The sequence below is a fragment of the Lycorma delicatula genome, chromosome 3 (genome assembly GCF_047948215.1).
Source record: "Lycorma delicatula isolate Av1 chromosome 3, ASM4794821v1, whole genome shotgun sequence".
NCBI classification, from domain to species: domain Eukaryota; kingdom Metazoa; phylum Arthropoda; class Insecta; order Hemiptera; family Fulgoridae; genus Lycorma; species Lycorma delicatula.
The window spans coordinates 134,335,138-134,361,426 of NC_134457.1; the positions used below are offsets into that span (position 1 = coordinate 134,335,138).

The window sequence follows — 26,289 nt, forward strand, 5'->3', positions numbered from 1 at the left end:
CTAATTATCAATATACTAATATTATAATGGTAGTATGAAAATAAATGAGTCGGATTAATTTTCCAATCGTGCGGAATTATACCGAAAAAAATATACTGTAATGACTTTGGGCTTTAATTAAATGGACTTTATATTAATCGATCGTTGTGATTTGTAGATTCATCTTTTTAATAAGTTACTTGTGCGGTTAAAGCTTTATATTGTTTTAATTAGTAGAAAAATAATAGATTTTAACTGTCACCGGTATTTTCCGAACTTTTTAAAAAAATCCACTATACTAACCCATACACCTTAAAATTCTCCCACCTGTGAGGATCTGAACTAAATAGCTTACATCAGTTTTCTTCCTTATATCACTCAATTCCGCTACTAAAAGGATTTTAAGGAACCCTAATCGTTCTCTCAGATTTTATACTTATTCTCTTATATGTGTGTTCTCTATATTTAATTACTATAAAAAAAAAAATTATGAAGCTATCTTCTGTACGAAGTTGTTTCTTATGCTGCGTCCTTTCACGGATAAATCATTCTTTCTTACCGATCATCTCTTTACTACTTTTTATCCCTTCTTTTTTACTTATCGGCTCCGTGGATGTATTTCAGACCTTGATAGTTCCATGCCGAGGGAAGAGGAGCTGTAAAATTTATTATCTTTTTTGTGATCTGGCTGTGAGTGTCTAGGGCTGCACGGATAAGTCTAATGGTGTAAATAACTATCGGATTTAGCTAGACCTCCAAATGCGTTCCAAAATTCATAATACCTTATAAAAATAGGTTTTAAAAGTGTGGGTTGAAATGTACAATTTATTTATTTCTTCGACCATTATTCTACTTCGCATAATTTTTTTATCAGTGAAATAGATACCGATTTTAAAAAAAATCTCTAAAACATAGGAGTTTCACAATTTTTTCTAACTGATTTAAAGGAATTTTTCCAAAAAAGGAGAAAGAACAGAATAAAATCTGCAAAAAATCGAAGAGATTTTATAAAACTATTTTCAGTTCATGATCAATTTTTAGCAGAATCAATAATTAGCTTAAACTGCAATAATAATATTGTTCACCAATTTTATGCTTTGAAACGGAATTTACTTCTGGAATTTAAAAATTTTTTATTAAGTTGTTTCTGGAAATTATTGTTTTACTTTTAACATTTTTCTTGTCCTTTTTTCATTTTATTGTACAGTCAGAGTATTCATAATAAAACCACCGCTTTTATGAATTGCCATTAATTTTATAATTATGTAAATATTTTCTGGAGATCTGATGTAGTCATGGAACTTTTTTTACGGTGAAAAGAAAAAAGTTCCTCTCCTCTTCTTTTATTTTTGCTGGTTCTTTTGTTTTTCCATTTGAGGATGTTGATCTTATATTACTGACGTATATTTTCTTTAAACGTTCGACTAAATTTTGCCGTCTTTTTTTCCCATTTAATTTAATGAAAGTATGATATTAGAATTGTTCAACTCGGCAATTCTTTGTATTTTTTATGTATTTTTAATTTAATGGTTTCTTTTTTTACATATAAAAAATTACACAAATTTCTTTTCTTATTGTTACTTTAAATTTTTCATATATATCTTAGAACACCGGCTGGTGTAGTGGTTAACTCGTCGTCACAAATCAGTTGTTTGTGACGATGAGTTTTACTGTTTTCAACAGCTGATTTTCGAATTCGAAGGTTCTGATATTCAAATCCTAGCAAACTCTAGTTGCTTTTATACAGATTTGGATACTAGACAGTGGATACCGGTGTAATTTGGTGGTTGGGGATCAATTGACCACACGTCTCAGGAATGGTACAATGATCTGACAAAAATCTGAGTCTGTGTAAGACTACACCTCATTTACATAACATACATATCCTTCTCATCTCATTGGGACATTGGTTGGGTGGGGGGGGGGTTTCTTATCGTTCACTAGTTTAACAGATTGCAACACACATATTGCAAAAAAAATGTATCTCTTCTTTATCACTGTTATCTTTATTGATTAATTAATTAATACCTTGCCTATCATTTTTATATTCACTATTTTATCTGATCTTTTAGTCTATTTTTCCATTCAGTTTCTGTGATTCTGTTCATCTTTTTTCAAATTCAGTATTTATAGTTGAAATTACATTCTGGTTAAATAATTTTCTTTTTATTATTAACATAAAATATAATGTAATAGAATCTGATAAGAAAGGATTATTTCTAATTAACGGTTAAAAGAAATTTTGGTTTGTATATAATTTCGAAATGTTAATAATAATTATTTTGCACCTTAAAACTCAACAGCTAGTAAACATCTTTCAAGAATTCCTTTTTTTTTTATTTTATAAAAGGCAAACATTTAGTAAAAATTTAACGGAAAAACAATTTAAAGGGAAATAAGGGGTTTGAAAATAACTTGATATAAAATTGGCAAAGTTTATTACCGTCTTAGAAATTTTAAATAAGTCTAATTTGATTTTAACGATTATCAATGAAATTTCTTATATACAATAATGTAGTATTTAATCGAACGGATCTTCAACGAACTCAATTCAAGTAAAATAAGTTAAATAATTATTCAAAAGAAGTCGTAAAATACGAGTAATTATCGTTAAGTCTTCCACACATTTCTTTCTGTTAGTAATAAATTAGCCAATCGTATAACTTTTTAAAATAGTTGTTTAAAATTATTTTTATCCATTTCTTCAGAGCATTAGAGCAACGGAATTTTTTTATAATATTTTTATTGCATCTTTTATAGATGTAATTAAATATAATTATTCTAATATAATGACAAAATTAATTATAAAAGGCACTTTACTAGTAGAGTAAGGGAAGTAAAAAAGCATTTTTTATTTGATACAGAATAATTTTCTGGAATAGTATTCTTTGGAGAAAATGCCTGTTACCTAGAAATTAATTTTTATTTGCAAAGTAATGTTGAGTTTTTGCGATTTTTTATTTTTAAGAATCAAAAATTATTTTATTTCTTGAAATTCTTGGTTAAAAATATAATTATAATAGTAGGAGGGAGATACTTTTTGTCGAATATAATATTTAAAAAGTGAAGTGAAAACAGCGTTTTGAAATTATCTATTTTTTATAATACTGAGAGAATCATTTAATAATAATTAGTTATTACGAACAAATGTTATATTAAACTATAAAAGAAGGAAAAGGGTAGTAAATTAATTATTAAACTGTGAAAATGGGGTAAGAGGAAAGTATTGAAAGTGGAATGAACAAAATAAATTTATTAATGTCAATCAAGAAACGTTTGTGTTTATAAAGATAGTTGTTACTGTAATTATATTGACGGAGATAATGTTTACTAAAGTTAAGGAGACGTAGAGTAAAAAAAGTAGTAAAAAGTGTATTTTCTTATGAAATAGTTGTATTAAATAACTGATAAATTGACCCATACAGCCATTTATTTATTTTTTTTATGTTTTACATACTTTTCGAGAAAAAAATTACGGTATTACTTTCTCTCGCATACTGGGATTGGGGAGAGAAATTGGATTTTCTTTTTGTTTTGAGGTATGAGGAATACGAAAATACAAATCACTTAAAACATAAATTCTTTTTTTGGTCAGGGCTCGCTTCGGTTGCCTGACCGGACCCGCGACGCGTTCGTTATCCTCTTCATGGTTGCGAGAATATTAAATATTGTTCAAATATTCATTAAAAAAAAGAACTGGTCATTTTACTGTCACCATGGCAACAGAAATAAAATGAAGTAAAAGGATTAATTCTTTTTTCTTTAATGAGTATCTGTACAATATTTAATATTCTTACAACCATGAGGAGGCTAGAGCCTCGATCTACGGCTTAAATTCATCCCTCGGATAACACGAATGTATCCTGAAAGTTTGAAAGAAATCGGTCGGTTGGTTCCCGCGTGATGCTGTTGCAAACATAAACTTTCGCATTTGGGTGTGTGCATATATATATATATATATATATATATATATATATATATATATAGTTCTATGCGTAAAATTTGCGGCTCAAAAATTTCCGAAACTACTTGATAAATTTCATTGAAATTTAGATGTGCTGTAGTACTATATCTGAAGTAATGCATATGAAAATTTTATAAAGATTGGCTGAGTCGTTATTGAGTTACGCTTAATTTAGGATCGGAAACAGACAGTATAACCTCAATTTGAGGCTATATTAAATTTGTGACTACATTCTTGGAAATTGTACGATTAGGATACCGCGCATTAAATGCTGTTCCTTTATATGTTTTTATTTCTCTAAATAAAAGTACTGTTTCTACTCTTTTATGTTTAAAAAAAAAAGAAGTTTTTTACCAGTGATTTTTTGTAGGTTATGGCTTTTTTAACTAGGCTTTTTTTAAATTTTTATATCTAAATTAGGCTTTTTTAATTTTTATTTTTTTAATATTTTTTACCTTTTTTTTTACTTTTTAACTTTAAAACTTAAGGTTTTTTAAGTTTACTAATAAAAAAAAGAAAACTTCATCCAAAAAACCACTAATGCAGTTAGACTTCAACATCTACTTGCTAGCTACTTATCACTAAATCAACAATGAATATAAGTTTTGAAAAATGTAACTTACCTTTGTTTAATATTTCGTTGATTAACTGTTGACATTGCCAATTGTTGAATTAAGAATTACTTTCTTAAAATTTTCTTATGAATTAAAATTTTAATGTTAAAAAATGAGTAACTTATTTAGTTATTTTATAATTTTTAAGATCAAGAATGTACGTTTAATTAAAAGAAGTATTTGAAAAACATTATTATTTTGTGAACGAGATGCCTTCGGAAATCTGAGAAAAAATGGCTCTAGATATAGCGGTTTTAGATATATTACTTTTTAGATGTAATCTGTATTGTCACGCTATTGGGAAATATTACAGTAGTTTATTTTTTTAAACACTGAAGAAAGCTACTGTTTTCTTTTGTAGGTTGTTCTTTTGTAGGTTATCACTTTCTTCGCAGTATTTTAAGTGTAAGGATCTGTTATAAAATTCCCTTTAAAATACGGCGTACCTCTTTGGTACTTTATGTATTTATTTCACTCCAACTTTCTATAGAAATTGAAGTTAAAAAAAAAAAAAAAATTGTTAATTAACCGTCAAGTTAGTGTATCGTTATCTCAGATTACATGGTACACTTAAATTGAAGTGATATTAAATTTATGAAATAAATTATATCAAAATGTAAAGAATTTTATCTTCATCAGTATTACTTTATTTATAACTAGCTGACCCGGCAATGTTTTGCTGTTGCTAGATTTGAGAATATGTATACAGATTAAACGACACAAATGAAACTTTGATAAAACGGTAAAAAAACTGAACATTACGGAACATCACAAAATTTAACCTTTCCTTTTCCAATCTCTTTCCCTCTTCCAATCTTTTTCACCCATTCAACTCTTCCCCTCTTTCCCTTTTACCTTTTCCCCTTCTTCCCTTTTTCGCAAAAATATTTCTTTTCACGTAACTAACATATATTCTAAATATGAGCCAAATCGGACCATAATACAATTTTTTGAAATATCTCGACCCCCGTGCCACCTACTTGGTCCAGACTAATTCAGAACCCTTCACGAGTATGCGCACAACTCGCGAAAGTTTCATCGCAATCGGATGAATGGTATAGGAACGCATACGGGACAAACATTCATTTATATATATAGACAAACATTCATTTATATATATATATATATATATATATATATATATATATATAAAGTTAAATGAAATCATTATTTTTATATTTTGACTATATAAAAAAAAAAGTACTATTTTTCTGTATTATTTTGTCGTGTATATACTTTTACAATAATATTTCTTTGTTTTGAAAATAAGAGACTGTAAAATAAATATTTATTTAAATTTCTTTTTATTACTTTGATTTGAGCTTTTATTGCTGCTAATAAATAACAAAAAAGGAAAATGTGTGGTGAAACTATTTTTTAAATCTAATCTTTGGATAATTAAATTAAAAATATCATGTTAAGTTCAATAGCAAGTAATAAAGTTAACATTTTTTCTCATGACTTGAAACTTAGACGTTTAAATTAAATTTCAATATTTTTTCTTCATTTATTTTTTAATAGCATTAACATTTTGTTTTTGAAAAAAAATCAGGAGATCTATTTATTAAAGAGTGTTTTTAAACTTAATATGGATTTTGAAAGTAAAAAAATACACGTATTATTGTAAAAATGTTCTAATTATTGTAAAAAGTTAACGAATCAGCTTGTTTACTAAATATTATTATTACAAAATTTTGTTTACATTTACGTGAGATATTGATTATTCAAAAACCCCACAGAAATCCGCAATGTTAAATGTATCGCGTAAAGGACATTTTCATGTATTTATAACGGAGAAGTATATAATTTATAGGTGTAGGTGATTATCTGGTGAGTTAATGCGAGTCCTTATACTATTTAACTTTTTAATAAAGTTTGAATTTAATTTTATATTGACATTTTTTTCTACATTTAGTTTTTTGTTTTTTACTTAAAAAAAAGTGTTACAGTAAGGATACCAAAGAAAGCAGGGGCAGATAAATGTGAAGAATACAGAACAATTAGTTTAACTAGTCATGCATCAAAATTCTTAACTAGAATTCTATACAGAAGAATTGAGAGGAGAGTGGAGGAAGTGTTAGGAGAAGACCAATTTGGTTTCAGGAAAATTATAGGGACAAGGGAAGCAATTTTAGGCCTCAGATTAATAGTAAAAGGAAGATTAAAGAAAAACAAACCAACATACTTGGCGTTTATAGACCTAGAAAAGGCATTCGATAACGTAGACTGGAATAAAATGTTCAGCATTTTAAAAAAATTAGGGTTCAAATACAGAGATAGAAGAACAATTGCTAACATGTACAGGAACCAAACAGCAACAGTAACAATTGAAGAACATAAGAAAGAAGCCGTAATAAGAAAGGGAGTCCGACAAGGAAGTTCCCTGTCCCGTTACTTTTTCATCTTTACATGGAACTAGCAGTTAATGATGTTAAAGAACAATTTAGATTCGGAGTAACAGTACAAGGTGAAAAGATAAAGATGCTACGATTTGCTGATGATATAGTAATTCTAGCCGAGAGTAAAAAGGATTTAGAAGAAACAATGAACGGCATAGACTACGCAAGAACTATCGCATGAAAATAAACAAGAACAAAACAAAAGTAATGAAATGTAGTAGAAGTAACAAAGATGAACCACTGAATGTGAAAATAGGAGGAGAAAAGATTATGGAGGTAGAAGAATTTTGTTATTTGGGAAGTAGAATTACTAAAGATGGACGAAGCAGGAGCGATATAAAATGCCGAATAGCACAAGCTAAACGAGCCTTCAGTAAGAAATATAATTTGTCTACATCAAAAATTAATTTAAATGTCAGGAAAAGATTTTTGAAAGTGTATGTTTGGAGTGTCGCTTTATATGGAAGTGAAACTTGGACGATCGGAGTATCTGAGAAGAAAAGATTAGAAGCTTTTGAAATGTGGTGCTATAGGAGAATGTTAAAAATCAGATGGGTGGATAAAGTGACAAATGAAGAGGTATTGCGGCAAATAGATGAAGAAAGAAGCATTTGGAAAAATATAGTTAAAAGAAGAGACAGACTTATAGGCCACATACTAAGGCATCCTGGAATAGTCGCTTTAATATTGGAAGGACAGATAGAAGGAAAAAATTGTGTAGGCAGGCCACGTTTGGAATATGTAAAACAAATTGTTATGGATGTAGGATGTAGAGGGTATACTGAAATGAAACGACTAGCACTAGATAGGGAATCTTGGAGAGCTGCATCAAACCAGTCAAATGACTGACGACAAAAAAAAAGAAAGTTTTTTGTTTCAAAATTATTTATACAGAGAATTTTAAGATCTTAATTTTGTGATTTTACTAAAATTAAAAAGGTTCAAGTGTAACTACAAGGAAGTCGTGTGTAAAAAATAAATAAATGTAATACTTTTTAAAGTAATAATTTTACTGGATTTATATACGTACCTTAATGAAAAGTAAAATATAATATTTTAAAAAAATTACTGTAATCTCTAGTTACTTTTAAATGGTTTTTAATATGGGTTTTACCAACTTAATTAAATTAAAAGTTTACTTAACTTAGTTTGTTAAAAACTGAATTAGCTTAGCAAATTGAGAAGAGTACATAAGTTTGAAAACGACGTACAGATCATAATATATATTACAAGTCATCTTTTTTTCCATAGCGAAATTAAAATAGCTAATATAAGAAATCCAATTATTTTTTCCAGCACGAAATAAATATCACGGTGTTTTACATTTTAATATAATTAAACTGTAACTGAAGTATTTTATCTGCTACATATATGATAGGTAATTATTACGAAACTTTATCTGAATGATATTTTAGTAAAATAAATGTAACTATCTGACAGTAGCTCATGAATGTCGTAAAGATTGGCGTAAAAGATTAACGTTTCCCTTCCGGTGCAACAGATTTACTGTTCGAGGCCTGACCGAAACGGTTATATTTTAACGTTATATACTCCTTGATACTATCTTATTCCATTTAATAACCTATTCTGTTGATTCACGAATGGAATTCTACAAGAATAAGGGAAAAAATTTATTCAATTCAAAAAATATCGTACCAATCAATCACCAATATAATATAAATATTTATCAAAAATTTTTTCCTAGCAATTTACTCTTATTTCGCTTCCGTTAGAAGCTATAAGAACAAAAATTGGACTCGATACATTTTACAACTTTACTTAAAAATACTTTTTCTATCTCAAACCAGGAGATAATACTTTCAAAGGAAAAACAATATTTTGTAGTTATTTTTCTTATATTGTATTTTTTCTAAACGTCCTCACGTATTTAAATTAAATCTTGTATCTTTTTTTAAATAGAATTTTTATTTAACAGAATTTTTAAAATTCCAGTGTAAAGTCAATCCTTCCAACAGGGGAAAAATTATTTTAATGTTTTACTATTTATTTATTTATTCCTTCATTTAAGGTTTCTGCTACAGTTACTTATAAATTTATAAATCAAAGTACACATACAAGCTAATACAGGTACTTATACAAGTTAGTAATAATAAATGATTATAATATGCCAAGAATCCCTAACCTGATCGTAATTGAAACCCAAAACTTATCGAAATAAAGGATAAAGCTGTTACCTCTCATAAAAGGAGTTTCGTGTTCTGTAAAAAAAAATTGTGTGTTCTTTAAAAGTTATTTTCAAAAAATTGATTTCCGTAGAATTGTCAATACTGAAGTGGAAAAACTCTTTACTCTGCCCCAGCGGGACAAGCATAACGAGAAGAGTACTAAAGAAAAACAGGATTACCTGTAGTGGGTAGAAAAGTTTTGAATGTAAAATACATTAGAGATAATAAAATAAGTATAAATATAGTTTGACTTTTCCCATGAAAAGCCAATTTTCCCATTGAAAATGTATTATCAAGTACAGGGTGCGGCAGAACCGATTAAGCAGTTTTGAGGAGTTATAAAAAAGTAACGGGGGTATATAGAGAAAAATGTTTTTATTTTCAAAATTAGCAGTACATACCGTTTAACAATCATTAAATTTTGAAAGTAAAGTCCTCAAGATGGCGGCAGTTAGCAGCAACACCCTGTTAGAGACGATCTCTAAGCTTTGCACAGCTCGTTCACATATCGCGGAGTATGGCGTTAACTTCTTCAGTAATCCGCTCCCTTAGCTCTGGTAGGGTGTGAGGTGACGATTACACACATGTTTCTTCAAATATCCGCAAAAAAAGAAATTTTCAAATGCTTAAATTGGGTGACCGCGCAAGCCGCTCCACATCATTCTTCAGAAAATTCAGACGTCCGGGAAAAATTTCTCTCATAACATTGAGTGAATTTCGGGCTTTGTGAGATGTAGTCCCATCCTGTTGCAACCAAAAGTCCCCCAATCCCTCTTCTTCAACAATCTCCTCTACTCTGGGCTGCAGAAACTTTCGCTGCATTGAGACATAAGATTTGGAATTCCAAGAAGTACGGACCTGTCACGCCAAATTGTGATTCGGCACACTACACCGTTAGTTTAGAGAAATTTAGCAGTCTTTCATTGATGATTTGAGGGCTATTTTTAGCTCAGAAGCAGAAATTTTTCTTATATACAGTCCCGCTGAGGTACGTTACCAGTTTTCTGCAACTGCCTAACCCAAGACGGAATTGTATACGCATTAGGAACAATATTGTTCCGCGGAATGTTGAACCGTCGCCGAAATGCCCTTTGCGTCGCGATCAGATAGGTTATTTTCAAATGTGTGTGCACGGAAAAGCCACGATATGCTCCGGTTCTAACCAGATTGGCTACTGAAGTGGGGTTATCGACGGAACAGAGGGAGACGACGTGCACCTTTTTTTTTCTCTTTTTTTTTTCTCTCAGCTCCCCTGGGCCGGACCGACTTGTTGGTATTACGCCGACCAGGAGAGTGTCTTTAAACTCAAATAGGCCTCCCCACCTACCGGCTATATACCGGCATGGCAGGTCGGCCTACCGGTTAGCTTTTTTTGAGAGTTCTTTATTAATATTGCCCTTTTGGACACCATGCCACACCCAGTGCGCCGAGACGCGGCGCCGGGTCCCTTCGGTATTCAGTGAGCTATTACCTGACTGTTATCCGTGGAGTCCTTGGTGGCTCATCAGTGCCAACACACCGCAGCATGCTGGACCTCACCAGCAAGGCTGTCCACTCAGTCCTATTCTAGCCAACACCTTGTCTTCTCTCATCGGAGTATTTCTGTAGAACGACTTGTCTAACAAAACTAGCAAAATTATTCCAGTTTGACTCGCTTCTTAGCATGTATTCTATTGTTGTCTCTGAAGTTATACCTGTGAGTGCCTTACTATGTCTAAATGTGTCTCACCTATTGCACTCAAAAAAGGTGTGCTCAGCATCATCTATCTCGTTGCAAATTGGCTCTTCTCTTTTGCCTATTTTGTGCAAAATAGTTCCTCTTCTAGTTCTTTGATGATGCGGCCAGCCACCATCTTTTCTACTAGCTTCCCCATTATGTTAAGGAGGCTCAGGGGTCTATAGGTTATATCTTCCTCCGAAGAGGTGCCTTTAGGTAGGAATACCACTCTGGCCTCCTTCCAGCAGTCGGGGAAGTCTCCGTTCTCCATGCCGTGGCTGGCAATCTCGAGCATCTCCCAGGGAGCCTTCTGAACCAGTCCCTTGATCACTGCCGCGGAAATCTTGTCCGGGCCAGGGCTCTTTTTGGTTGCGACGTGCATGACGTGCACCTGTCTACCCTCACCACCACTCGAGCATTGTTCTCTCCTAACCACCTATCGGTTCTGCCGCACTCTGCAGGATATAACATAAAATTTTGTTATATTAAGTAATAAGTTATGTATAGTTCTATAAATAAATGTATGTTTTACAAAGAAAGTTACACCGTCTCCACAAAACTAGGAATCCCACCAGGCGCATTCACACTAGACTGCAAAGGATGTAATACCGGAAAGATCTTCAGAGGACGGTCTGAAGGTTTATTCTCTAACTATTGCAATTTTTCCCAAGACTTATTATTTTCACAGATTTACGAACTATAAAATAATCGAAACGCGATACCACAGGCTGTCCAACTAAAGTAAACAAAAACATAATTATATCCAGAATTAAAAATCACATAACCACCACTTAATAAGAAAGAGCCAGTAGTAAAACGTAAATTTCCAGGTACTGCGATAAAAAGGGGAAGAAGTACACCTTCTCTATCCAGTTGCGTTCCATTTCAAAGAAGATTATGCAAATTTATACTTTAGCTATATCCACCGGATTTTTTGTTATTTTGTATTGATAAAATTGTATTCACAAAGCCGCTTACTTATTAAATTGGAAATCTTCTGAAAAAGTTTAACTCCATTTCAAAGTTATAATATGTGGCTTCAGGAAGGGTTTTACACTATTCGTTTTATAATATAACTTTGTTTTCGTGTGTTTTTATTAATTACGATTTTTATTAATCTATTTTATTGTAAAGATTTAAATAAAGCATGTATGTAAATTTATCATAAATATAATTTTAAACTAAATTATTAAGAATTATTTATAATTAATTTCCATTATGAAATCACGAACCAATTCCTACACTTGATTTATTGTTATTGCTCCTATTATATTCAAGATAGTTTTCAGTATTTAAAAACGCCATTGTACCGACTGCAGTACTACATAGCTTTTCTTCTGGATAAAAAATTGAACTGATGGTTCAACCTTTTATGGATGTACACTACATTTTCTGTTTCTTATATTTTTTGCAACAAGTACTGATAATTCTTATAAAGAATATTTAAACAAAATTTTTCTCTTATTATGAACACCTAAGAACCATGATTAACATTTCTCCTGAAATTTTGCTGTAAAGTTTCCCGGTATACTTTGATCCCCTGACTCAATTTTTGTTTTTATTTTCTTTTATTTGTAAGTGGTTATTTTGAACAATTTCCTTTTTATCTTTCTCCTAATTATTAGAACATTGAATTTATCAGACACACTTTGGTCAGTTTCTTTAGATTTCCTAACCCTTATTTTTTTTAATTATCTTTTTCCTGTATATGGGTAATCAGATAATAAGAATATTCTGAAATATAAGTACATTAAAAGTTTTAGCAATTCTGTTCATGCCTAACCCGGTTTGATATATTTGCATGACTTTACTATATTGTATATCTGGATCAATCTAGCCAATAAAACAATTTTTCCATCGGAAAATATTAATGATGGTTAATAATAATGGTTAAATGGATAATAATGGTTCTATTATGTTTAGCACCCTTTAAATGCTCATATATATGCATAAAGTTCGTTATAGTTATAGCAACGATTACTTTACAACACAGATACCAGTTCTAGGTTTGACAAATTAATAATATACATAGAATTATATATTTTTTTCTCGTAGCAGTTCTTTATAGATTCTAATACCCTAAAATTATTCTGTAAAAAATATAATATCATGGACTAAGCTATGAACTAAAAATTCTTCTCTGTGAATAATAGTGAAAATATTAATTCTTTAATTACACATATTACTAATGTTTAACTTACTTATACAGCCCATTAATGTTTATTTGTATTAGTTATCTGAGTTAACTCGGTAATTTATTAATATCTTGGAAAAAAATTACAATATTATGACAAAAAAATTTGCAAATTTAGTATACTACTTTTTTAAATACATTAACTAAAACTTTCTCGCTTAACAGTCCAGGCGGTATCTAATTTAAAATGGGCATATTTAGACTTTTTCTATATGATCCCTAATTTTTGCTTTAATCCCTCCGAAATATGATCAGACATGAATATTTTGTTATGCGCCAGTTGGGAAAGGTGTGCTTAAATTTTTATTTAAAAAAAATCGCAAAAATATTTTTTTTTCTTGTTCCCTAGATAACTCGATAACTGTTCGTTTTAGAGGTAAGATTGACACAGAAAAAAGATTTGTTATTAAATTTTACACACAATATCATCGGTTGCAAATCAATAAATACGTTATTATTGATTCAAAAATAGCAATAACTCTCAAAAAAAAGAAAAAACACAAGATTTAATTGGGGGAGTGTTTTTCGAATATTTAACATAGGATCTTCAGATTTTGCCTCAAAAAAAACTTTTTGATATGATATGATATGATAAAGCATTACGCCAAATTTCAACAAAATCAATCCGGTAGGTTTTGCACAATAATTTTGTAATCTCAGATTTAAAAAAAAAACAAATGCAATTTTCCCAAATTGTGTTGTATAGCCTCTACTGTATTGTGAAACAAAGTCTCTACGTATTTGAAAATTTAATCGCATATAACAGAGCAATCAAAATTTCAAATGCATTTTGAAAAATTTAAATCGGTTAATTAGGAGACCCTAGGAAATTTTTCAAACATACTTGAAATTTTAACAAAATTACAGATATAACAAAAAAAATTGTTTTTTTTTTTAATTGATGTCTTGTTAGCTATAACGTTCAAATAGTATCATACTGACAAATTCGAATTATAGCTAAATATCGGTCTATTAATTTATCGATTATAATTTATTACCAAAGTTGAATAATGACGTTAAACTTTGATCGTTTATATTTCCGAAGATAATTAACGAATCGGAACTTTTTATTAAAGAGAAGCGTCTTTCCGAGCAATTTTAAGCTTCGCTTTTTAAAATTAGTTTAGATAAAAATTCGTGAAGATATTCAATTTGTTTAAAAGCAAAAATATTGCATGTATGTTAGAAAAATTCCCTAGGCTCTCGTAATTAGCCGATTTAAAATTTTCAAAATGCATTTGAAAGTTTGAGTGCTCTTTAGTATATGATTAAATTTTTAAGTATCTAGACATTTTATTTCATGATCTACACAATTTGGAAAAATCTCATTCTTTTTTTAAAATCTGGATTGCAAAATTATTGTGCAAAAACTGTCAGACCTATTTTGTTGAAATTTGGCATGTTGCTTTATCGTATCAAAAAGTTCTTTGAGGCAAAATCTGAAGATGAAAATTTTCTGACCACGATTAAAAAACTGCTTCTAGTAACCCGATTTTCAGTTAAATATCACGTTTACATTATCAGTTCAGCAGATACGTGCTTACTTCTTTGAAGAAAAATTTAATTTCCCATTGTAATAAAAAAGAGGTCCTATTTAAAAGGATATACGAGAGCTTGAATAACGTGTACAGATAGCTGAAAATGGAATAAAATAAATCTACTGTAGATTAAATAACACTGGTTATTAACCCTAAATACTGGTATTAAAATTTCAGTATTCAGTGTTACACCATATCATCTGGATTAATAAAGTTTAGCTCCTGTTTTATGCTATAAATATTCCTTTTAAAGTTAACATTTTTATTAATAAAATAAAATTAAAATAAGCTAATATTCTTGATATTAAACGAGTTACATACATCGGCAATATAAAGAAATATATTTAAATCCCTTCTAACAATTTAATATCGATTTTTTATTATATGTTTGTGATCTGTAGTATACTTTTTAAAATGGCATACCTTTGTGAGGAATCGAATCTGAGCTGAGCTGATATAGAAAACAGAGTGCTTAACACAACAACACTAGTCGGTTAAAATGAAACTGTTAACTACTGAAAATTTGAATTTTTTTTTACGTCTGCTGAATATTCATGCATACGTCCGTTCATAATAAATAAATTCTTATTCTGCAATAAATTACAACGCAGGAAATCTGTAATTGCGATACGAATTAATAAATAAATATTTTTAAAAAGTGATAAATTGTGTGTAGAATAGTTACTTTTAATTTTTGGTAAGATTTAATCTCCTAACATTAACTTTAAAAGTATTAAAAGCGGATCTCGGGTAAAAATGTTTATATCACATTTGACTATCAAACGGTTAAAGGGGACCTGTTAAATCACGTCCAAAAAAGAGCTGATATTATAAAGAAATAATCCACTGCGAGGCTTACTCCGGACAAGTTAGGAGTGAAGTAGTTTACTTTTACGTTCTTCTTTAAGCAAATAATATTGTTGCATTTCAGTATGTCAAGTCACAGAATAAAGCACATTCACCCCCTACAATTGATAACTTTTCTCTTTTCTTCTCAGAGACTGATTTTATAATCATCATCAGGGAAAGCAACGCATATAAAGTACATCATTTGCCGCATCGCATTGTTAAACTGTAGCATTATGGAACGACTGCTTCTCTCGAATCTCAATTGCTTTATGTTAATTAGCGTAATAAGAAATACTACGGCAGGAAATTAAGATAATAAATTGGTGCGTTCTTTTTTTTTTTCGTGAAATTATCTATTCAATCCGTCCATAATTTTCTTTCGGTTTGGGAAAATCCATTACGAATTATTTTTTATTTGTATGATAACAGACTGAATAAGGTAAACCTTACCTTATCTACCTATATTATCTTACCTTACCTAACCTTACCTTTTTTATCTGGTTTTGGTACAGATTTAGTCGAGTACTGAGTTTAAGCTTTTAAAGAACCCAAACTTTACAAAGTACACCTTGGACAAACATGTACGGTCAATCTTAAGGTATCTTTACTTTAAACAGATTTGAAATTACGTTCTTAGCCTAACAGAACTGCTAAAGTAACTGTTAATCAGTTTTGATGGAGACCACAAACACATCATTGTATTTGATTATGTAATAGCGTAAAATATTTTTTTTTCTTTGGCAATACTATATTAAAATATACAGATATTTTTAAATGTTCTTTATAATACTAATATAAAGACAAAAAGGCTTAATTTTTTTTTTTTTAGTGATAGATTTTTGTTTTATTTTTTATTTTTTTTGTCAATTATTTGTTTACTGATCACACGAACATCATCTGCTGAATATTAACGTAATAACTGAAGACCTGCATGTCACAATATTAATCAGAATAACAAAAGAGTCTAAAACCTATAATTATTAAATAATTACAGTACACAAAAAGTAGAGTAGTTTACTTTCATAAAAAAAGAAACCTAAAACACTACTTCATTTTAAAATCAGTAAGGTACAAATATTTAAAACTTACCTAAATATACCACTTTAATAGATATCCTTTTTTTTCTTTTAATATAACAGATCTTTTTTTTTACCTGTTTAGCCCATGGGAATCACCGACAGGTATTATTTCAGAGAGATGAATGAGGATGACATGTATGAGTGTAAATGAAGTGTAGTCTTGTACAGTCTCAGGTCGACCATTTCTGAGATGTGTAGTTAACTGAAACCCAACCACCAAAGAACACCGGTATCCACGATCTAGTATTCAAATCCATATAAAAGTCCAACGTTCAAATCCTAGTAAAGGATTTGAACGTTGGAACTCTCGACTTCGAAATCAGCTGATTTGTGAAGACGTGTTCACCACTTTATCAACCGGTGGGTTAATAAACTACTAAGGTCCTAATATTTTTTTTCTTTTAACCTCCGGGACCACCGTCAGGTATTGCTTCAGAAAATGAGATGAATGACAAATAGCATGTGAAAATGCCATGCCTGACCGAGTTAATAGAACAGATACTGGAATGCAAAACCTAACTTTGTTTTTTTGAATTGAAAAAAATGCGTTACATAAAACTAATATTACTCTTAAAGGAAAATTAAAACTAAAATCATAATTAAATTATTGCATAAAATTAAAAATTAAAAAACCCACTAACCAAAAATTCTTTTATATACATGTTCAAGCGTTTTTAGAATAAAATTCCATCGTCAGCAACTGAAAACGTTTTTATGTTATAATCTTATTAAAACTAAAACTTATTTGTCGTGTGAATTTGTTTACGTAAAGTAATACAAAATAACAGTTGTCGTCATAGTTTAAAACTGTGTCGACTTAACCATCCTGTCATTGTGAATGTCTCCATCGTTATCTGTTTTTACTTGTGCGTTTTAACTTTTGCTTATTATTAAGCATGCCATTCTTCATAAAATTATTTTTGCATAAGAACTTTTTACCTTAATTTGAATAGAGTTATGATTATTTTAACTCTTTTATTTATCTCTATATATGTTTTAATAATGTTATGGATCTTTTTTGGTTTGTGTTTTCATTAGACATTGTAATCTCTTGATTTTTTGTGATCCTAGTAAAAGCTAGAGTGTTTGTTTATATAGATTTTTTATGTATATATATATATATATATATATATATATTCTTTAAGTTAATTGTAAGTAAACTTTTTTTTGCTCAATAACAATTATAATTGCAATCGGCTCTCCTGCGGAGCCATAAGTAAGTTTCATGACAAAAGCACGTGATAAAAAGGTCCTTAAGGAACTCCCAAAATAAATAATACACAATAAACAGTTGCAAGCAAACTTAAAGTCAAATATGAAATTTCAAGCTCAGTCATAAATCACAAACCAATAATTTCAGCACCATTTAGTCCATAAAACAAAAATTAATAACAAATAAAAAAGAAAAAGAAAGAGAGTGTAACAAGAAGTTAGATACGAGACCACTAAACTTGACGGTGTTAGATTCCAAACTGTGATGCAGACCCTAAGTCGAGTACATGGGTTCGTTTCAACCGTCGGTCGTCTCTGCTGTTATCGAGTAGATTAATTGCAAAGTGGTTTACATGATTCTCAAGCCTCTGCATGTATTTGACATTGCGCTGTCATGCAATCTCATGAACCGATGGGAGCTCCAGATAATCCTGAATCTCATCATTCCGCGTGAACCACGGAGTAAAAATAAATACCTGAAATATATATATAGAAATTTCACTGTTTTTTTTTTTTTTTTAATTTTGTAAATTACTATATACAAAGTATGTTTAATACACATTTTACATTTTCAAGGATTTTTTTGTGTAAACCTCTATAAAACTTATTTAGCAGTTCATAAAATATTCTTTTAAACTTACTGAAATTTCATATTATGTTAGAATAATTTATACTTTATAATATAATTATTTATATTACTTTATTATAATATTCTGTTTAGTATGAATTATTTTATTCTTAAAACTGTGTATTTATTATTTTCCGTTGATATACATTAATGAAATTAGGGAAAATATTTACTGTTTTATATATATATATATATAATAATAATAATAAGAAAGACGATACAAATTAACAATTGCTTCTTTTTTGAGTCAAAAGAGTAACCTCAGCCTGGCTGTTTTTGTTTCCTTTGTGTATTGAAACACAATAGTAATTTAAAGAATTAATGAAGCAGTAAAATTGGAAATCAATAATACATTTAGCAGCCACAGTTACTGAGTTGTGGGACCCGCAGTTAATTGTCGGATGACTGAACCAATTACTAAAATTTCGTTGATTTCAAAGAAAGCTTTTTATATATAGCTAATTGCTTTATATAATCACTCTTAGTCGTGTTTTACACAGTAGGTGTCGAGAATACAAAATATATTAAAATTTTCTATCTTACATGCTTTTCATCTCACACTTCACCAATTCATTACTCGTTATCTTCTGCCAGCTCCTAAACAATATTTTTTCTCAATTTCTTTGTAGTCTTATCTTTTCTCTACAGATTTTTAAATTTTAAAAATTCTACACTTCTTTTTCTCATAAGCTTCTATTATTCAATGTTCCACGTATTATATTTACAGTTTTCTTTTATTATTTTCAGGCTTTTTCGGATAATAATAGTAATAATAATTATTATTTTCTTTTAGTATTTATAATTTTTGGTTTTTGTAAAGTAGAGAATTACTAGAGCGTAGAAATAAAATAGTAATTTACATATCCAGGTATGCATAAAATTCTGGAAGGGAATTTAATTGAAGGAAAAACTGTCAGAGCTGTTATATGTTTACAGTTTGTAATTGTAAATGCATTATATATACATAAGCACAAGCAGCATTAAAGGTGCTTTAATATTGTTTTGAGCTAGAATGTAATGTTAATTTTCAAAAGTAAATAATGTTTCTGTATGTAATTTATATGTGTATGTTATCCAATTATGCAACCTCTGTATAGTTACAAGAATGACTGTAACATAAAGCCTCCGGAGACAGGCTTCGAGTTCATAAATTTTGGCACTCTCGAAATGAGAATCCTGAGGGAAATTTACTTTTTGAAGCCTTTAATATTTCAAATAGTATTAATAATGTTTAATATATCTCAGAAAAATTATATTATAATATACAAATTAACTTTTAAAATAAAATTATTTATTTATGATTACATTTATTTAAAAATTAACTTGTATTATGTTATAAGAATCTACTTGTATTCAATAGAGCTATGAATTCGTATGAAAAATTTTGGATGAAGGTTGGTTGTGAACTGTTCCAAATCCTAGTGAAGAGCCGCGGATCGTGTAGACTGTGTCCGTTCATATAGTCTCCTCAAATCCACTACAGGTTTAAGCTTACCACCGCTCAGAATATCGTAACCAGTAGTTTGAGACATTCTTTTTAAATGATTGTTAAGGTATATAAAACTTGGGATTGTAATATCTGATTATAGATGATACAGAATTGAATATTTATTTTGTATCAAATTGCAGGAAAGTTTTGTAAAATCACTCAAGTAATTGTATGAGTGAGACTGAATCGCGGACCAATCGGGGGACTAAAAATCCTCCGTTCTCATAGAAGTCTTTAATGACATCTATGAAACTCGCCAAAGCTGAAAGTGTTTTTACAGATCATAATTAATATGTTAATCCTAAGTCATCCTAATCATAGGATTTAACAGTATGCGATTTTTTAATAAAGTTATTTGTGAAGGAATAACCTTACGGTTTTACGGTTAAGGTCATACGGTTTGTATCTCCACTCTCTACTGATCTTAGGGAACTAAAAAATCGTAATTGCCTTAAAACTGATGGTTTGTGAGATTATCACAGGTGTATCACAAGAAAAGTAATATCGTCTGCATTTCTGGCACATCTGTAAAGGTGGATTCGTTGAACTCTGTATGAAATATTAAAAGGTTTTGAAGAATTTTATCGTAGTTTTAAGATAATACGATTTAGAATCTGTTTCATTATTTACAAATTAAATTTTAAATGTTTTACAGTTACAGATTGCAGAAAACGTCCTTAATAACTTAGTAGACCTACATTTCTTCTGTACACATTTTGTAACTTGTCAATATTTAACAAAAAATCTCGTAACATGAATTTTAATTACTATTATTATTATCAATTCAGTGATTACATAAAAGATAAATCTTAATAATAATATTTTAGTGCGTAGAAGTGTCGGATTAATTAAATATTATAGAAAAAAATTGATTAGACGTAATGTTTATAGTTTATTATGAAAATGAATACATGTTATTTTGATCTTATATTATTAAATGCTTGTTGTGTATTTACCTGCACGATTATTTATTTATGTAATTATTTAATTATTTTATTGAATTCTGTTTTATTAGTCAATTTTATTACGTTTGGTTCAATTGTCTATTAAAAATCAGTCGAATTGATAACTGGAATACAGGAAGTGAAAGAGAAACACAGAAGGTGGCTGAGGAGGGTGTGTGAGAGTGCATTTAGGAACAAATTACCGTTCAAAAAATCTAAACGGCGCACGCTCTGTTATTGGTCCCCTTCTCTGTTATCTTCCAAGCAGCATACTACATCATAATCGACCCGTTTGGGAGACTGTCTTTCTGAGAAAATACCGAACTGGCTTTTTAGTATGTTAATTTAAAAAAGATTAAGTTTATTATTTAATCTATATTTCCGGTGTTCCTTTGTTTTACTTTATTTTTCTCTTGTTGTTGAAGAATAGATTTTTGTGTTATATTTTCAAATTAGGATTAAAGACCTGGACTGTTAGGCCTAATTCTTTAGCTGCTGGATTTCAGTATGCCTCTAAAATAGCTTAGCTAAGAATGCTTCTGAAATGCTTTAGTAAATATACATTTTACTAATTTAAGTAAATAATTCTGCTATAACATGAATCTAACTCCATTAATTAGTGGAAACTCATCCATCTTTATAATCACAAGACCGCCCAATTTCAATTGTAAGTTCATTAATTTACCCTGCTTGAAACTCTAAAAAATCTTTTATTGTATTATATAGATTTAAAACACTTTATCCTAAAGAAACCTTCTTTTTATTAGAGTATCTAGTTATCTAGAATAGATATTTTATTAATTACAAAAGGTTCTAATAGCTCCGATACATGTCATTTAGATCTAAGCGGCAAACGATCAACACAGTCTGTTTGTTATCCACCTATATAGTTTGACCTATTTAGTCTACCGACGTCATTTCCTAATACATAACAAAATCCTTCTCTCGAATGCTACAATTCCTAAACAGATTGTTAATCTCTGTAAGCTGTTGTGAGATAATTTAGAACATTTCTTACTTGACAGTATTTAATAAGGAAAATAGTAAAGTTAACTTCACACTTGATTGCTTACATCCGTTTAATTTTGCATTCTGTAATTAAAAATTTACTTTGTAATTTTACAGGATTACTTTTTCTGACTAAAGCAGGTAAAAAAAATGTTTGTTAAATTATTATGAAGGGATTAAACGAATTACGTATAATCGAAAATTTTTACTTATTTTCGTATAAATAATGCTTTCATTCGTTTAGTTTTTAAAAATAATGAAAAATTTAAAAATAAAAATAAAATGTTTTATTAAAATATTTAATGAATAAAATAATATCTAGAGTTATAATTTGGAAAACAACGTTAACGCTCCAAAAACCGTTTACAAAAAAATTTACTTGAAACCTGAACCTAGTTGGTTATTAGATAATCTTCAACAGCCAGTTTAGAAAAATATAGATAAAAGATAAGTAAAAAGTATAAAAATCTGAAAATAAAGAAATAAACATTATTAAAAAGTACAAATCCACCTTACCAGTAATTAATTTTGAACTTCTTAAGATCTTTCAGACCTTAGACCATCGTCAGATAAAATATATTATAAAATAAAGTTAAAGAATTAAATTATTAAACAGTCATGTCTGATTGCTAGTTGTCAGTATACTGATGAGTAATCAGTGTACTGATTGAGAAATTGATCATTAATTGAGTAATAGAGTATTTATTAAACTCTATGAAATAAGTATTTTAGCCGGGAATTTTGAATTAAAATAAACAAAGTATATATATTTTTTTGTGTATATAAGTATTTTAAATATATATATATTTTCTTATATATAAAAGCGTAAATCTAGTTCAAAAATAGCTAAACCATTTAAACCTCAATTCATTCAGATTGCCCACCACCTCTTAGTAGACAATTCTTTCTATAAGTTGGGTAGATAAAATTATCTCAAGAAAGAAAAAGACACCAAGAATATTAAACCAATTAGAAAGATAATCCTAACCATAAAAAAAATTAAGGGATAGGAAAACGAAAACAGTTTAATGTTCTCATAATTGAAAACTTTTACAAACTGATTCTTTACAAATTTAAATTTCAAATAGGCTGTTGTATACTGGTTTATCTTTTATCAACAATGAAGTATCTGTTACGTTACCATTAAAATAGGTTTTTCAAAAGTATAATTCCTTTTCATAAACTAAAATTTAAAACCGTTGTTTCTGATAACATAATTTGGTAACTAGTTTCTAGGCAATAAAGGCTACAGCAGATTTTCGAATATTTTGCATTTATAATTCCATTATTCTAGATTCAATTTTTCTTTTAGTTTGTCCTAAACTATCTTAAATTGCTATTATTGCATTTATAAATCAATGGAATGGAACGCATGTATATCGAGGGAAGATTTATTCCTTTTAAAATTTTGCAGAGCCTGAACTTTAACCCGTTGCCGCTGGATCTTTCTTCTTAGGCGAACGAGTAGTTTATTTTTATTGTCGGCAAGTGTTTATTAGATTTGTTTATTTAAGTACGGAAGGATTTCTATTGCGTTCTGAACCTATTAGATCATGAATCTTGAATATTATGAGTTTAACCTTTGAAGAATCGTAAAAATTGCGTCTTTCTTCCGGCACAGTTTTCTTTCAGTCCTCTGAAGATCTTTCGGTGCTAATACTTTCTGGAATTCATTATCTCCATTATTAGAGAGACGATCTTTTTGCTTCTTAATTCTCCGTATTTGTTGGTTGTAATTAAATACAACTATTTACCTTAAAAGTATCGTGAGCTTTGAAAAGGACATCATAGAGGAGAGTACACGTTTCTTTATTCTTCATATCGGGCAAATAGCGCAATTCTACTCGATCTTTTGCTTCTATTTACGGTCTACTTCTTCTTTACTTGAGTAAAGAGGAAACAAGTTTACTACATTTAAAGTTAAAATTAACGCGTACGCCAGGTTGTAGCGATCGCATAATAAAGTTTAATGACAGAACATACATCAAATTTAAAATTTTAATTTTACTTCAAAATTTTTACATCAAAATTTTCACATCATTTTTACATCAAAATTTTCATTTTCTTTCGGACACATGTATATCCAGAAAGAGTTTGAAAGGACCGCGAGGGGAAGAAAGGTGTCCTTGTCATTGTGATTGCCGTTGTCGTTTCAGCAATACCTGAAATGAAGAAAAAAAATGGGAATTTTCCCGTTCGACAGTAATATCCCAAATCCAAATTTTGTTCATTTATCAGAACAACAAACATGAGAATAGAAGACGATGTGATGATGATTTTACCTTTTAAGTCAGTTTAAAAAAAAATAAAATTAATTCCTCATGACGCGGTGACATTCGCATAAACGCGAGAAAAGATCGGTGGTATGTAAAAAAAATCGGTTTAACAATTCCGAGTATATTACAAAATTACATATCGTTTACTTAACTTCTAAGAATTCTTCCAGTTTTCAAAAAAATAAAAAATAAATTATATTCCCATAGTTTACCTTATGCCATAACTTATCTCAGTTACTGTCACAACTTTCTCAACTTGCCGTAAAATTTTCCGGCGACCTCAATTTTCTTAAGTTAAGTCAAATCCCGTTCAACACTTAAAAAAAGGACAAACATGCATTTGTGAGGGTCCCGGCCAGTCTGGCTCTAACCATACATTTTACGATGGTTCGTTCAGAACGGTATAAGGCCTTTTTTTTACGATCTAGGAATGGATATTCTCTGCTGTTATCTCTGAGGGTACTGTAATTTGGATTCGGCAGCAATCCCAAAGAGTGTTTCCTTTACTACGTCATCCCACTTCCGATTCCGTCTTCAAGCCTCGTCGTATATTATGCATTGTATGGTAAAGTTAATATTTTTAACTTTGTTATAAATAACTAATTATAACTTAGAAGTTATAATTATAAGTCAGTTATTTATGATTGATTCGTAAATCAATTTATAAATTCCCGCTTATTTGACGGGTTCAGTTTTATCTTTTCAAGTACAGAGACCAATTTCCTAATCGTAGCCAGAGTAACATTAAAGTTGTGATTTTAAAAATATTCTTTAGCTTGCTGTTAGTCTACACGGAATGAGGAAGTATGGAATTTTTATCTGTGCTTTCTCCATTGTTTTTTCTGTATTCTAATAAGGTGTTTTGCTGCATTTGTAAGTTTTTAGTTCATTTTTTTCCGTTTGCTGTCAATATTCTTTCTAATTAAACTACAGAAGTTTTATATTAAAAAAATAAATGAACAATTATGAATGTAATTTTATGTTTATAATAACCACCCAGACATTTTTCATTTTTTTAGCATTTCAAACCGTTTGTAATAACGTTTCTTAGTTACGAACTTGATTTACGAAATATATGAATTCAATTATACTGTCAATAATTATTTATTTGACATAATTAATATCAATATTTAAAGTAATAAACAATGAAAAACGTCAATAACTGTTTGTTGTGTTTGATTTAATAAGCATGGTAATATGTTGTTGGATTGATTATTGCCAATCGAATAATTAGAGATGCTAACTTATTATCTAAAACAGTAAACGTCAAATAATTCTGTAAAATTGCCAGATCAGTTGTTAATTGACTGTATTTACAAATAGTGGTATGCTTATTATATCATCTATCATCAGTTCTAGTTTAAGTTTTATGTAACTAGTATCCTGTACAGAAGGGAGGACAAAACAAATTTCGAATATCTGGCTATTCATGGTTTTGGCACTTTCCCTCCAACATATTTCGCAGTGAACGAGTATTTCTGTTAACGTAAAGCTGTGCTGCTTGACAGTGCTTTTGCGCTAATTCTGGTTATGTATATTTGCACTAAAGTTTTAAAGACATATATCATCATATTTATAGAAATCTGACCATATTGGCATAAATAAAACAGCGTAATTTGTACATATATGCATGCATGATTCCATTTTATATCTCCTTTAGGTAACTCATGAGTTTAATAAAAGTTTTATTACTATTTCCGACAGCAATAATATTGGTTCATTTTTAACAGAGCGTTTCCATGTTGAGTTGTTCATGAATCAGTACTTTTACCTCTCGGTTGATAAAAAAATAAATCTTATATTGAAATATAAAAAGTAATAAATATACATTTTGGTATTGATGAAATTCCTGCCAGTAATTTGGAAGAAATCATAAATACTGATATATTACCTCTTACAGATAAAATTAATTCATAATAAATGTTTTCATTAAAAAACACAGTTTTTAACATTTCTTTTAATTTACAATGTTTAAAAATCTTTCTCTTACATTGAAAATTGTACCTTTGAATATAGATTACATTGAAGTCGGGCTTTAAAAGGTCTGAGTAGATAGGCTCTTATAGTTGGTATTCGTATACCTTTGCCCGGAAGGTATATGACTTGCCTTTGTTCTCTAGACTGATTTATAAAACAAATATCGGTTTTTGTGTGCCACTAATTAAAGGGAGAAACGTATTAAGTATTTAAACCATGTTCATCAGGTGGATGGA

At 29.5% G+C, this 26,289-nt stretch overlaps 1 long non-coding RNA gene across 1 annotated transcript in view; it reads left to right on the top strand.

Moving 5' to 3' along the window:
• LOC142322029 (uncharacterized) overlaps positions 1 to 26,289 on the top strand; it is a 285,094-nt gene that overhangs the window by 47,017 nt on the left and 211,788 nt on the right. The gene's annotated exons all lie outside the window — the stretch shown is intronic.